The 14,495-nt window shown below is 36.3% G+C and overlaps 1 protein-coding gene across 1 annotated transcript in view; it reads left to right on the top strand.

Annotated features, from left to right (window-relative positions):
- The window catches only part of Ulk4 (unc-51 like kinase 4), a 501,941-nt gene that overhangs the window by 288,868 nt on the left and 198,578 nt on the right, over positions 1–14,495 (top strand). The gene's annotated exons all lie outside the window — the stretch shown is intronic.

The raw sequence follows: 14,495 nt of genomic DNA, 5'->3' as shown, positions 1-14,495 counted from the left end.
GTAGTTTTCTTGGTTTAGACTTTGAGCATTTCTTAAGTTAATCTTTTCTTTTCTTAATTTTATCCTTCAATTGTTATTTAAAATTAGGGCTTTTTTGCTTACGTCTTTTTCAACTTAAAAAAAAATGTGTGTTTGAAAGTTTTTGATTTCTGTGTATTTTGTACCTAATTTTAGAATTTGTCATAATAGTTTTTAGATGATTCTTCTAGTTTTTCAGTTACATAATCATCATAATTGTTAATGATAGTTTTTCCCTCAATTTTCATAACTCTATGTTTTCCTCTCATCTAATTGCAAGAAACAATGAGAATGGGATAGAGAATATTATCTTGGTTTTATCTCAAACTGGATCAAGAATACTCATCTATTTTAAATTTATCTGTTTTCTTTTGTAATCAAGAATAAATAATGACTTCTTTCAAATTCTTTTTTTGGCCTCTATGGAAATTACCAAATGATTTTTTCTGAATCTGTTCATTGGATGGATTATATTTATAGATTACCTAATATTTAATTCATCCTAGCTCAGTTATGGCATATTGTTCTCTAATTGTGCTATTTAAGGTCTTTGTTCATGTTTTGTGCAGAATTTCCCAATCTCCATTCTTAAGTGTGACTGGTTGTAGGTTTCTTTGTTTGCTTTTGATGGGGAGAATGCATTCTTTCCCATGTTTGGCCTTAATGATGGCTTATTTAATTTTTATTTAAAAAGCATAAAATTCCCCACCCCCACACTTTCTATGATTTTAGAACTGTTCAAGTACTGAGGACCCCTCACACACATGCTTCATTAGCTTCAGGGCATATCTGCCTATGCTCCAACTCTAACAAGTTATTGAATATAATTTTTTTTCATCTTGTAGCATGACTTTCATTCATTCATGTTGAGTCATCTGAAATGATATCCGAAAACATTGAAATAGTCATTAATGTAAATGGCTGAACAAATTCATTTCAGTGTGTACTTGGTTTCCCACAGTTAAATCACTTCAATATAGCCTCATGAGAATTTCCCACAATAAAACAGTATTTTATTTTGAACACAAATTTTTAGTAGCCACCTAGATTACACCTTATAGATAATCCTTCCTTGCCTGACTTCTTAGTTCCCTAAGTTCCTGTCCTGCAGGATTTTTGTCCTCTGCCCACCTCAACCATGTGATCCCATGCTTTCTTGTGTCAGTAGCCTTACATCTCTGTGGTCTTATTTGTAGGTATCTGACTCCTCATACACTACCTCAGCTAGTTACCGAGAATACTCTGTATCTTAACAGCATTATTTGCACAGTAACCTGATTCTCTGCCAAAGTTATCATGGCTTATAGGAAATAACAGTGTTTTCAATAGAATCATATTATTAGACGAACAGCCAGTGTACAATGCTTTTCAGAATGCAAAGAGGTTTCAAGGCCTCCCAGAATTGTATGAACAGAATTGGGCTGAGTAATTTCCTCATCCACAGATATAGTTCACTCTTAGGGAAAAGGAGGAATGATTCAGATAGTAGAAGCTAGAGCCAGAAAGGAACATTATCAGGGAGCAGAATTTTGTCCAAAGCAAAGAATATGTTCCCCTTTGACATAAAGAGAATTAAGAAAATGTGTCCACCAAGATTTCAGCTTCTAGTTGCTGCTGCCGCCTCCTCTCTCTCTCTCTCTCTCTCTCTCTCTCTCTCTCTCTCTCTCTCTCTCTCTCTCTCTCTTTTTTTTTTTTTTTAAGTGAGAGGGTCTGTAGTATTTTCATCTTTCTGTGTCTCATCATTACAGTCAGGGAATGTAGAGGAGCAGATGATTTGTGTTCAAAGTTCACATGGCTTCAAGATTGAAAGAAACTATCAAGAAGCTATTGGGAGAAATATACCCAATGAACCTCATGTATGTCTAGACTTACTTAAATGACAAGATCCTTATCACAAATCCTTAAACTGATCTTCTATCATATGAGATTTTGGATAATATTATGACTATGTAGCTGTACTTTTAGTGTGCAAAGGACAAAAATTTTAGAGGCTAGAGAGTAATACGCTCTAGTTTCTAATCTCTAAAGGTGGCCCCTGGGTTATTACAGTCAGTAAACCATACTTATATCCCATATGCTTTTGTGGGTTGTTTTTAATTATAAAGCCAATCTCTTGGTCATAAGTCTATTTATATTTTCTATTTCTTCTTGAGTCAGTTTCTTTCTAAAAATTCATCTACCTTAACTGATTTATTGGCATGCACTTGTAATTTTATTTATTTCTAAGGCCAGTGAGAAAATATTTATTCTAGTTATTGTGCTGTTCAACTTTAGAATTTCCATTTGATTCTCTTTCATAATTTCTTTGATGCTACTTTCTATTTAATGAGACATCATTTTTATTGTTTCCCTTAAGTGTTTAGATATGGTTTTCTATAATTCTTTTTATATTGCTGTTTTAAAATCTTTGTCCAAAAAGTCCAACATGTGCGTCTTCCATAAAAAGTATTTATGCACTGCTTTTTCCTGTGTGGGGGGGTCATATATTTCTAGTTTTTGCTTTGGGGAATGTTTTATGATTTTTTTTTGTTGAAAAGTCAATGTCTCAGATGACATAATGTGTCAGCTCTGGAAAGTAGATCCTGCCATAAGGCTATTTTGTTATTGCCTTTTTATTGTTTGTTTGCATAAGGACATTTTGGCATTAATTTGGTAAAGTCTATATGCCCTGTAGTATCTGGCCACAGAAGTTTCTGTTCATTTAGCTCTGTGGTCAGCTAATGACTGGACAGACATTTTCTTAAATCACCCTGTCTCCCAATCTTTGCCAAAAGACTGTATGTGTTGGAGACATGCCTTCAATATTAGGGCAATTTACATGTCTGTTCAGGGCATCAGCCGGAGTAAAGAGACTGGCCTCTGGTCTTTCCCAGTCATATGCGTAGAGCTATGCATGCACACAGGCTTGTAGATTCCCTCAAGAATATATCTAAGTGTTTGAAAGCCTCATATATAGGTATTTCTTTCCACAGATCTTCCTTGTAAGTTTCTAGATAAGTTTTTATTTTGCCTCAATTGATATTTGAGCCTCAGGCAACTGATATTAAAAAATTGCCAATGATTGTTGTAACAAATGCCATGGATATGGGCTTTTTCTCTCAGATGGGGCTCCCCGCTCCAGCCCTGACATGGGAGGTATGATATAAATCAAACTGTGGTAATGCTCTGGAATGGGAGTTTTTGAGGAATTCCAAACTCCTTATTAGTGCCACTGTTGATGCTTTGGACAGTATAGTTCTACTAATGATGTTAGTTTCCTGTAGATCATTGATGGTCACTCCAATTAGGAAAAAAAAAAAAAAAAAACCACCATGAATCCCTTCAAAACAATCTCCATTCTGCCTCTGGCACAGAAGTAGGATACACAGAATAATGCTGTTCAGACTCTGAGTAGCTCTGCTGGCTAGCTGAGAGGGCATATGAGGAGTCCGGTGGCTGAAAGTGAGCTTACAGAGGTGTGAAGCTGCTGACCCATGAAAGCATAGGATCACGTGGCTGAGGTGGGACAGAGGACTGATCTCTGAGGGCAGGAGCTTAGGGAATTAAGAGGTCAGGAAGGATTGTCTGTAAGGTGACCAAGGTGGTTCCTGACATTTGTATTGAATGGATTTTTAAAGTCAGAGCACCAAGGGGAACAGAGGTGAGTATACCCTGCAGCTGTGAAGCTTAGGGCTCAGAGGCCCTTATTTGCACAGGGACAACTTTACATTCACAAATTTTGTTTCCTTCTTGTAGTCGCCCCCCACCCTTCCCCTAACCATAACACACTTCAGTCTGAAAACCTGGAGTATAAAGTGGAAATCAGAAAAATAATTATGGCCGGAGTAGCATTGGAGAGAGTAAGAGTGACCTTCAAGGAATTAGGTGAAGTGATGTGTAGTGGTCTGGGATGATGGCAGTTGGGGGTGAAGTAGGTGATGCAGATTGCTGATCTGAGATTCAGTAAACTACTGCCTATCATTGTCTGCTTACTTTTACAAATAAGGTTTTATTGGAACATAGATGAGTCTCTTCATTTAGTATTGACTGTGGCTGGTTTTGTGTTGTAATGGCAGTATTGAGTATGTGCTCCACAAATGCTAAAATATTTTACCAAATGGCCTTTTAAGAAAGTTTGCTGACTCTTGGTCCAACAGCACCAGTGTGGAAGAAAGGAACACCAGGAAAGCCCTGTAGTAAAAGCAGTGAGGCAGGGGAATTCTCTCTTGAAGGCTGCAGAGGAGACAAGGTTCTCTGCAAGGCAGGTTTCACATAAAGTCAGAAGGTAAAGGGATATGAAAAGAAGTGGACAATCTGAGGGATTTTGCTGATAACTATGAACTCCAAGCGGAATACGCAAATCCTTTTGCTGCTTAGACTGCAGGAGAGAGAGAAAGAGAATGACCTGGGAATCCTCCTGCCTCAGCACAAGTAGAGTCAAGGGTCCTAATGAGCATAGTTGATCTTGAGCCTGAGAAGGGTGGTGGGGCTGTGAGTGTGGTGGATCAAGGAAGAGTAGGGGCTTCTGGAATTCCAGAGAGGCCAGGAACTCCATCCTGCCTCTTGCTGGCAGAGGAGAGAGGGGATGGGAGGACTTTGTGACCTTAAAAACTACCTGATCCAAGTCGTCAGAGTGCCCAGATGTGACTTGGCATCAAGCTATCCTGCTCTCAGAACCCCCTAGCTGCTAAATGCAAGGGCTTATTTTTCCAAAGTTGGTGAAAGATCCTATGAGTATTTGTAAACCTTGAGTATATGAAGAGTCAGTGGAGTATGGTCACATGAAGAGTCTCGGACAATTTGCTGCCCTATGTATTTGATGAAGTCTTTTTGTGAATCTTTGTTTCTGACCAATTCTGGCTTCCTCATTGGTTTATATATTTATTACATTTTGTACAGGATTAAATTTTCTATTTCGAACCTGCAGGACTAATTCTAATTCTGATATTCTAAAAATCACCACAATATAAGTGAACTGTAATATAAAGGAGAAATTATTATTTTCTGGACTTAAGTGTCTCATTACAACATCATATCAGTCAGTGTCCAACTGCACCAACACACCAACTGCAAGGGACAAGTAGCCATAAGGATGAGTTCTAAGGCACACGTTTCCTCACCTCATATTGAGATGTTTCTGAAATCAGTACCTCAACCACTGCAGCCCACGTGGCAGTCCTGACATGTGCTGCTGCCACATGCACATTATACTTTCCAGAATGAGCATCCTGAATGGAAACCTGGAGACCTCAGGGTACATGCTCTAGTACTCTGGAGAAACAAAAGATGTCGGACGATATGAACATCGATGGTTTTGAGTTGAAAATGAGAAGCATCAGGTACTAAATGGGAAGTGTTCTCTAGAACATCTTAGCCAACTAATTTTACTCATGTTTTCCTCTTTATGTGAATATAGAGACAACATATGAACAAAACTTCTATCAAAGTCTCAAAGAAAATCTGCATTAAGCATAAACTGAAGTACCAAGTGACAAACAGGTGACATAAACATACAATAAAATACATTCTTGACCATGTATGATGGTGCACATCTGTAAACTCAGTAACTTGGGAGGCTAAAGCAGGAGGATCACAAGTTCAAAGTTAGCCTCAGCAAAGCGAGGTGCTAAGCAACTCAGTGAGACCCTGTCTCTAAATAAAATACAAAAAAGGGCTGGGGATGTGGCTCAGTGGCCAAGTGTCCCTGCAATCAATCCCTGGTACCCCCCACCAAAAAAAAAAAAAAAAAAATAATGGTGCTCTTAATTTTTTAATTCTTTTTAGACATACATGATAGTAGAGTATATTTTGGGATATTATACACTCATGGAGTATAACTTCTGATATCCTAATTAGGATCCCATTCTTATGGTTGTATATGTTATGGCATTTCACTAGTTATGTATTCATATATGAACATAGGAAAGTTATTGATCATGATATTTAGAATTAGTGAAGCATGGCAGATAACATAGGAGGGCCTCAATACCATGCCTGCTGCCTGCTAGGCCTGCCGCAGTGTGCACCCCTGAAGAGTAGGTGCACTGACATTATCACCAGCATGCAACTATAGTATGTTACTCAGTTTTTTTCCTTAAACATTTTCATTTTTAAATAATACATTTGGGGAAAGAATTATAAAACCAAATAGAACCTTTTGTTTGTATTTGAAAAATATCAGAGTTATTAACATTTTAAAACTGGCTGCTGGCTCATCCCTGTGCAATGACCTTTCAATAATGGATATTAATTCCAGCTTCAGTTTTATCAGCAAAGCTGTCAGGACAATGGATTTACATGACACAATTTAGCACCAAAAAAAACTGCAACATCTCCACAGAAACATTTAAAGCAGTTAAGTTTGTCTTTAGTGGTTTACGAAGTGTCAGAAATTAAAATAAGCATTTCATCAAAGTTTTATTATTAAACTTTATCTAAATCGGTGTTTACTCAAATGACGAGATAATCACCAAGAGTTGGGTATGTTTTAAGAAAAAGAAAGCACACTCAATAGCTCTTAGATGTCTTTCCTTTTAAGACTGTCTTTCAAAATGAGGTGTACATCAAGGACTGACAAACTTTTCCTGCAAAGGACCGAATGCTAAATATTTTAGGTTTGGAGGCCATAAGGTCTTTGTTGCTATGAGTCAGCACTGCCAACATAGCCTGAAAAGAAGCTGTAAAGATCCATAATAAAGGAATGGGTAAGACTGTTTCTATAAGTTCTGTTTACAAAATTAGTGGTAAGCCCATCTGATAGCTAACTCATAGTGGTAAGCCCATCTGATAGCTAACTCAAACTCTCTCAAGTGGACCCTCAAATCCCTACAAGTCAACATACTTGTAAAATGTAGTTATTAAACTGTGATTCAACTCAAGAAATAATAGACATTATAATATAAAATAATAATAATGAGCATGCTGTCCTCATACTAGTATGAAGATATATGAAGAAGAAAGGTTAATTAATTAGTCTCTAATTAATAAAAAGTCTTATCAGTGAATTAGTTTTTGCCAGATAATCTAGTTGTGACTAAAAGAACGGTGTTCTCATTTTCGCTCTCTTCTGAGGGTTGGCCTTCAGCTGGGTTCTACTGGTGTCAACTAGACTCACACACATGGCTGGAGCTTTGACTGGGGTTGAGACCTTCCCTCTCCCCAGGCCTCTCATTCTCAAAGAGGCTCACTCAGGCTGTTTGACATGGTGGAAGCATTCAAAGATGGTCTGAGGGAAGCTGCAAAGCCTCTTGCTTTGTAGCCTTGGCAATCTCATGTTGCTTCCATAGCATCTAATAGGTTGAAGGAAATCGCTAAACCAGCCTGGGTCAAGGGTAGAGAAAGAGATGCCACCTGTAGATTAGAATTGCAAAGAATATGTGACCTTATTTAATCTGCCCTCTTTAATCTATCAAGGTCGCCTAGATTTGGAATCAGAACTTTACATCACTTTCTATAATTCATGCATCAAGTTCAGTCTAATTATCCAGCTGGGAAGAGTCACAGGAAACCATACACAATCAGTGATTTAGAAATTTGAATAAAGTCAATGGTGGATGTCATTGACAAAGGATATGCAACATAAAAATAATTGGTGCTCTTACAAAAGGACAGAGGAAACTGAACAGATGAAAGAAATATTTACAAATAGAATAGGGATGGGGTATATAGGCCAGTGCCTAACATCCTTAAGGCCCTGGGTTCAATCCCCAGCACCAGGAAAAAAAAAAAAATAGTGACAAAAATAAAAGAAAATGTTCCAGAAATAAATGTACAGATAAAAATAACATTTATCCTAGGAAAATGTGGTGAAAAATGACTTATTCTGGTGATAATATCAACCATCAAAGACATATAAAATATTATTTGATGCCCATGTTGAAAATATCATAGGCAAGACACAGGGAGGGAATGCAGATGGGCCCTGAGCTGGGAACTGCACAGAGAGGGCTGCCATACAGGACCCAGGACCTTCAGGGGAGAGGCCCAGCTTCACTTCATGCACCCTTCAATCTCCTGCCAATGGCTGCCTTTGGCTGAACCTGATGGGAAAACAGAGGGCAAGAGTGTTCAATGATGCCACCCATACAGATCAGATGCTGGGTGGAGAGTAGGCCAGGAAGGAAACCTGAAAACATTCAGTATGTGAATCACCATCATTTTTCTTTTTTTTTTTTTTCATTTTTCTTACTATTTAGTTGAAAAGTTGAAGTTGTCTTAGACTCTTATTTATAGGAAAAAAGCAGTGCTACAAATTAATAGTCGTAGAGCTCCTTGCTATCTTAATTACTCTTCTCGTAATGCATTAGAATTTTAGCCTTACTGCGGTGCTACGTGAGATGTGGGACACCTGATGTCTCGCACTTATTTCACTTGGTGAGTTGACGAGAGACTCCTCTGTTAGGTAGGTTTGTGGATAGAGAGAATAGAAAAAAGTGTTTTGGGAACCAAAGCATCTGCTTGGACCTTGTATCTTCCAGAAATGCTCGCAGTCTTGCCTTTCTCCTAGTTTGCCTATGGTGTTTATTTCATCCTTGGCCAGTCATCTTAGGTGCATTTATTTTTCTGCCCCCTATACCCCTGCCCCCCTACAATTGCTGGATTGCAATTGACTTTTTTCCAAGGTCCCTACTAGGCATATGTTTGAAAGTCCACTCAAAGGAATAAGGATTGAAACAAAGAAGAGTGAGAAAGGGGAGACTATATTTGAGTAATTGATATTGCTTAGTCCTGCACTTTGGCTACTTTACAGTCACTGTTTTAATTTTTAATATAGTTTTAGCATATACTATAAAATTTACCCATTTAAAGTATACAATTCAGTGGTTTTTAGTTTATTCAGAGTTGTATAATCACTACAAAATTTTAGAACATTTTTATCACCTCAAAAAGAAACCCATAATCATTAGCAATAACTCTCCATGTCCCCCTAATTTCTTCATCCCAGGCAGCTAAATTATCTTTATAGATTTGCATATTGTAGTCATGTCATACAAAAAGTCATCTAGTATGTAGCTTTTTATCTGATTGGCTTGTTTCATTTTGCATAATGTTATTTCATTACATAAATTGTTTATTATAATATGCATAACTTAAAATTTACCGTTTTAACCATTTTTAATTGTAATAGTTCAGTGGCATTAAGTGTATTCACATTATGCATAATGGCACCACCATGCATCTCCAGAAGTTTCTTCATTCTCTCAAACTGAAGAAAGGAGCCTACCTATCCCATACAGCTGCATCCTCTTCATAGTTCCTCCTGTGTCATAGTTGCTTAGTAAATACTCAGTGTCTATGTAAAATAAATCAAATGTTCAGTGTTCCCTTTCTAGATAAATACACTGTTCACAATCTCAGTCCAAAATGCCCTGTATATGTGTTTTTGGCCTCTAACTTCATCCATAGTGATGTGCTTCACATATTTCTTCCTTCTATGCATGTTTATTTTGAATCTGTTCTGTATAAGACATTATACATTAGATTCTTTTAAGGCCATTAAAATGAATAATATTTGAACTGTTGTTTGATTTTTTTGAAATAGGTTCTCAGTTTCTCGTGTGATAAGGGCATACTCCTGAGGCCCAGCTGGCTAATAAGCTCCTAGGTGCAGATGTTACCTCACTGGAGCATGGTGAAAATCACTGGCAAAGACTGAGACCACAATCTTAGATTTAGAAGACCAATTTTGGAAAGTTGAAAATTTTCATGCAGTGATCTTATTTTTTTTCTTCAACTTTTCTGACGTCAGTTTTGAAATGTGGTGAACAATGTGATAGTAGTAGGACTTTCCATTTTTCTGTCTTTACAATTTCACTAGGAAAGAATGGACCTCTTCTCCAGAGCCTCTGCACTAGTATTCACTTAGGTTTCTTAATGTCTAAAATGCTCTTGAAATATCAAAGCCATTTTATCAGTTATCAGAAAGCATTTCATTATAAAAGAAAATATTTAACAAGCTCTTTTACTAGATCAGATTAAATACTTAATGAAAAAGTGTAAGGAGAGATGTTTAAAAACTGGGAATCTATAACAGCATCAAGGACTAGCACACAATTAATTCTGCCTCCTATAGGTATCACAAAGAATTTCTGAAAGAGCATTGTTTGAAACTGTCTTCCAAAAAAGAGGCTATAAGTCCATTATTTAAGGAAGAATTCAGATATTAGTATGTGAATAAAAGAAGGTAATATGGTAATGATAATTAGTTGGGCTTCAATCTGGAGTCTACAACTTATCTGCTGAGATTCTTTGGGTCTTAATATTTCTAGGGATAATGGTGCTTATTACATATGTTTATTTTGAAAATTAAATGATAATATATGCAAAATTTCAAGCATAATTAATATAATTAGCATAAGTATTTAAAAGTACATATTAAAAAAAGCTGAGTCATCTTTACATGGAATCATGTAAGCAGATAATGAAAAAAAGGGGAGAGCCCCAAATAAGCGATTAGATTCTAAAACAGAATCTCCTATTTTAAATGATTTAAACTTTACCTGCACAAATAGATTCCAGTACAGAGTACATAAAAATCCACAAATATGATCTTAGAGCCACTGTTTTTAAAAAGTTACAAAGAAATATAGGTGCTTATAAGTATGAGTAGAAAAATCTCATTTTAAAAGTAAAAGGTTTCAGTGCTATAGATAAATGTCTGCCTAGATTAAATGATAATACTGTTAGCATATAATAATTGAATAAAGAAAGGTCTAATTCAGGGAGGTTTGAGGCCATATTTAATAGACACTGATGGAGATGAAATCTGGAAAATGGAAATCATGGATTCCTAGATCATACAATAAGAAATATAGTGTACATTGGACAGAGAATCCTCAGGTTGAATAATCCTAGATAGTAGAAAAAATGAACTATAATTATAGTAGATTAGCATAAAATAAATTATCGATTACATGTCTGTAGTATGACTTTCTTTCATGTAACACCTGGCCCCTGCATTTCATGACTGTGTCATTCTCTATGGTCTTGGAATCCTCTGCATTTAGCAGGTAGAAAAGTAAAGTAAAAGAGAAGGCATACCTGCTTCTTTAGAATCCCAGATCATGGAAGAAATATTTATAAATTATATATGTGATGAGAGATTATAATGCAGAATATATAAAAACTCCTAAACTCAACAAATGGAAATCAAACAAGTTCAAAATGTATAAAGGACTTGAATATATATTCTTCCCAAGAAGATACACAGATGGCTAATAAGCACATGAATAAAAGCTCAGCTTTACTAGTCATTGGAGCAGTGCAAATGAAATTCACATTAATTCAACCCCCAGCATCAAAAACAAAGAACAAACCTCCCAAAAGTCACAATGAGACTATTTCACATGTATGTTGATATGATTATTATTAAAAAATGAAAAGAAGGGTTGATGAGGTAATGGAGATATTGGAACTCGCAAGCATTGCTAGTGGGAATGCAAAATGGTACAGCCTCTGTAAAAAACAGTAAGGTGGCACCTCATAAACATGGAACTACTATATGGTCCAGCAATTTGATTCCTGCAATATATCCCAAAAGAATTGAAAACGGGAACTTAAACACATATATGAATGTTTATTGCAATATTATACACAATAACCAAAAGGTGGAAACTACTTTTGACTTCGAATGAGAAGATAAACAAAATATGGTATATGTATTCAATGAAATGTTAGCCATAAAATGACATAAAATTTGGATACATGAACAATGTGGAAGAAGCTTCAAATCATTGTTAAGTGAAACTGGCCAAACATAAATGGACAAATTTTATTTGATTCCATTTTTGTCAGGTACCTAGAAAAAGCAAATTCATAGAGATAGAAAGTAGAATGGGGTTTATAGTGCCAGGAGAAGGAAGACTGGGAGTTAACTGCTTGATGAGTACTGAGCTTTTCTATAATGAAAAAGTTCTAGAAATAGGGATGGTGTTATACAACATTGTGATTATATTTACTGTCACTGAATTGTGCATTTAAAAATTATTAAAATAGTAAGGTTTTATGTCCTATATATTTTACCACAATTAAGAAAGAAAAGCAGCAGGGAAATGATTCACATCCTTTTGTTCACATTCTGCTGATCAGAAATTGTGTCTCATGGCCACGTTAAGAAGCAGAGAGTACATGACTAAGCAACAGATTCCCAGCAGTATTTCCACATTTTGGAAAGAAAAGCATAATACTTTATGGACAGCAAACTATTTGGACCACAAAGACCACATTTAAATATCCCCTTTAGTATATATGTAGCTTGTAAGACATCAAATCAAATTTAGAAGCAATTCCTTGAAACTGTAGAGTCAGAAGATCCTGAAAATTTCCTATAGAACTTGAGTCAAAGAAATATTAAATTCCCATTTTAGCAACTTAAAGTGAATAAAATGTTAAAAATGAATAAAACATTTAGTATGTTATGGTGATAATGTCTTAAGGGTTTTTGTTAATTTATCTTGATTATCAAGGCTCTGCTTCCTCCACATTTTTATCTGTGTTCTATTTTCTGCTCTAAGTAGCTCCAAAGAATAGAACCTTGAGTTCTAGTGAAAGTTTTGGGTCAGCCACTTTGTGTTCAGCCTAAGAAAGACATTTTCAACAGGTGGAAGTCTCAAATGAGCAGGGGTCAACTTCTGGATATTGTGAGTGCTCTGTTCTGAAAGTACCCCATGAGTCTGGATACTCATATTCTTTGTTTTTTTCCTTTAACTGACCTACCACATGTTTTAAGAGGGAAGTACTGGGTGTTCTACCAACTGTGGGACATCAGTTGTCTCATCCCTAAGAGGAAGAATGTCAAGTATACTTATGGGTAAAATATCTTAAGCATTGCTAATGAAACTGGAAACTACTTATCGTTGGGCATTCATGATAGGAAAGTGGGAGCCATTTCTCCTGAGGAGTGGTGGAGGAGGCTAGGATGACTGGCTTGTAGGCTAGATGAATAACCACAGCCCTGAGAGATGTCTTCAGGGATGTGTCTCCCTTTCCTGTTGGCAGGGAGAACATTAATGCTAGGAATAGCTCGAGGAGGCAAGACCTGGGATTCTAGTGAAAGTTCCAGAGCAGCCCACTTTGTGTTCAGGATAAGAAAGACCTTTTCAACAGGTGGAGACTCAATTATGTAGAGGTCATTTTGTGGATATAGTCAGTGCTCTGCACTGTGAGTGCCCAGGAATCTGGAAGGAAAGTATAACAAAGGCAGTCCAGTGGGGTAGGAGGTTGTCCAGTGGCCCCTAGAGCGCTCATAGTGCTAAGATTCTGTGATTCTTATCCTTGCAGTGTTTATGAACATTCCTGCAATCTCCAAGACGAAATGCAGGGGGGGAAGTTAATGTAATGAAAGAAAGCTATTAAGATGTAGATTGTTTTCTCTGTGAGTGCTTTCACAAAGTGCTGAAACATACATTCACTTTTATTCCCTTATGTTTGGGCTGCTGACACTTAGGAACTAGAGATGGAATGTGGAATCAAGCAGGTTATACTTGTGCAAAGGAAGAAGCTAACATCTGGCTCTTGGCTTTTTTCTTTAAATTATAGAATTAGTGCTGCGGAATGTCTCTAACGCCTTCTCTTTTATATCCTTAGTTTTAGAGGAAAAAAAAATCTAATGTCAGGCAGTAATTATTGCAGCACATTGCTGCCATATTCAGCAAACAGTAGAACATTTAATGTGAAGACAGTTATTAATGGGATTAAAACAGTAATAAAACTTTATAGAGGCATTTAATAACTCATTTACAGATCATGAAACAAAGCTAATAGTCCACCTTCATGGGTGAAGTGCTCTATTTGTCTTGTGGTCCACTGCTTTGACTTTTAGTCAAATGTCAAGAGATCACTTAGATTTCTAATGTCTCTGTATGCATTTTATTGTTAAAGCCTGTATAATTTTGAACTCTTAAAAAATGAGTTCCCAAAGAGCAATGATATAGCATTAACATTTTTTAATAAAAAGTAAGATATCAGTGCTTTCCACTTATATGCATATATAATACACACACAAACATATATATATATATATATACACACACACGTATATGTGTATTAGTGAACTGCAGATAATAAGATCTTTATACAAGCACCAAATTTTGAATTTGTTCCAATCTTCTCTAGATAGCTCTGTCACCAACTATGAATAACTGAATAAATCATATATGTCATTTATTTCCATTCTGTTAATAGTGTTCAGCTTAATTATTCTGGACATTATAGTTGGTCACCCCCCCATCTTCCTAATTGTACCCATAGAATTTTCTTTCCTGTTGAAAATAGTTGTTCTGACCTGAATTTTGTTTCCTTCAACTTTATTCAATAAATCATTTTTGAATCATGGAATATTTAGAGTTGGAGGATTCTTAAAAATAATGTGTTCAAGTACTTCATTGTACAAATGACAAAAACTAGACTAATGAGATCCAGAAACCAGCTCAGGATACCCCAGCGGGAAAGGGCTCAGAGATAGTGTTTCCAACCTAAGCATCCTTCCTTCCCTGTATTCA

This window comes from Callospermophilus lateralis, chromosome 1 (assembly GCF_048772815.1).
Source record: "Callospermophilus lateralis isolate mCalLat2 chromosome 1, mCalLat2.hap1, whole genome shotgun sequence".
NCBI lineage: Eukaryota > Metazoa > Chordata > Mammalia > Rodentia > Sciuridae > Callospermophilus > Callospermophilus lateralis.
The sequence above is the reverse complement of the archived record's forward strand: the minus strand, read 5'-3'. Positions and strand labels throughout refer to the sequence as shown.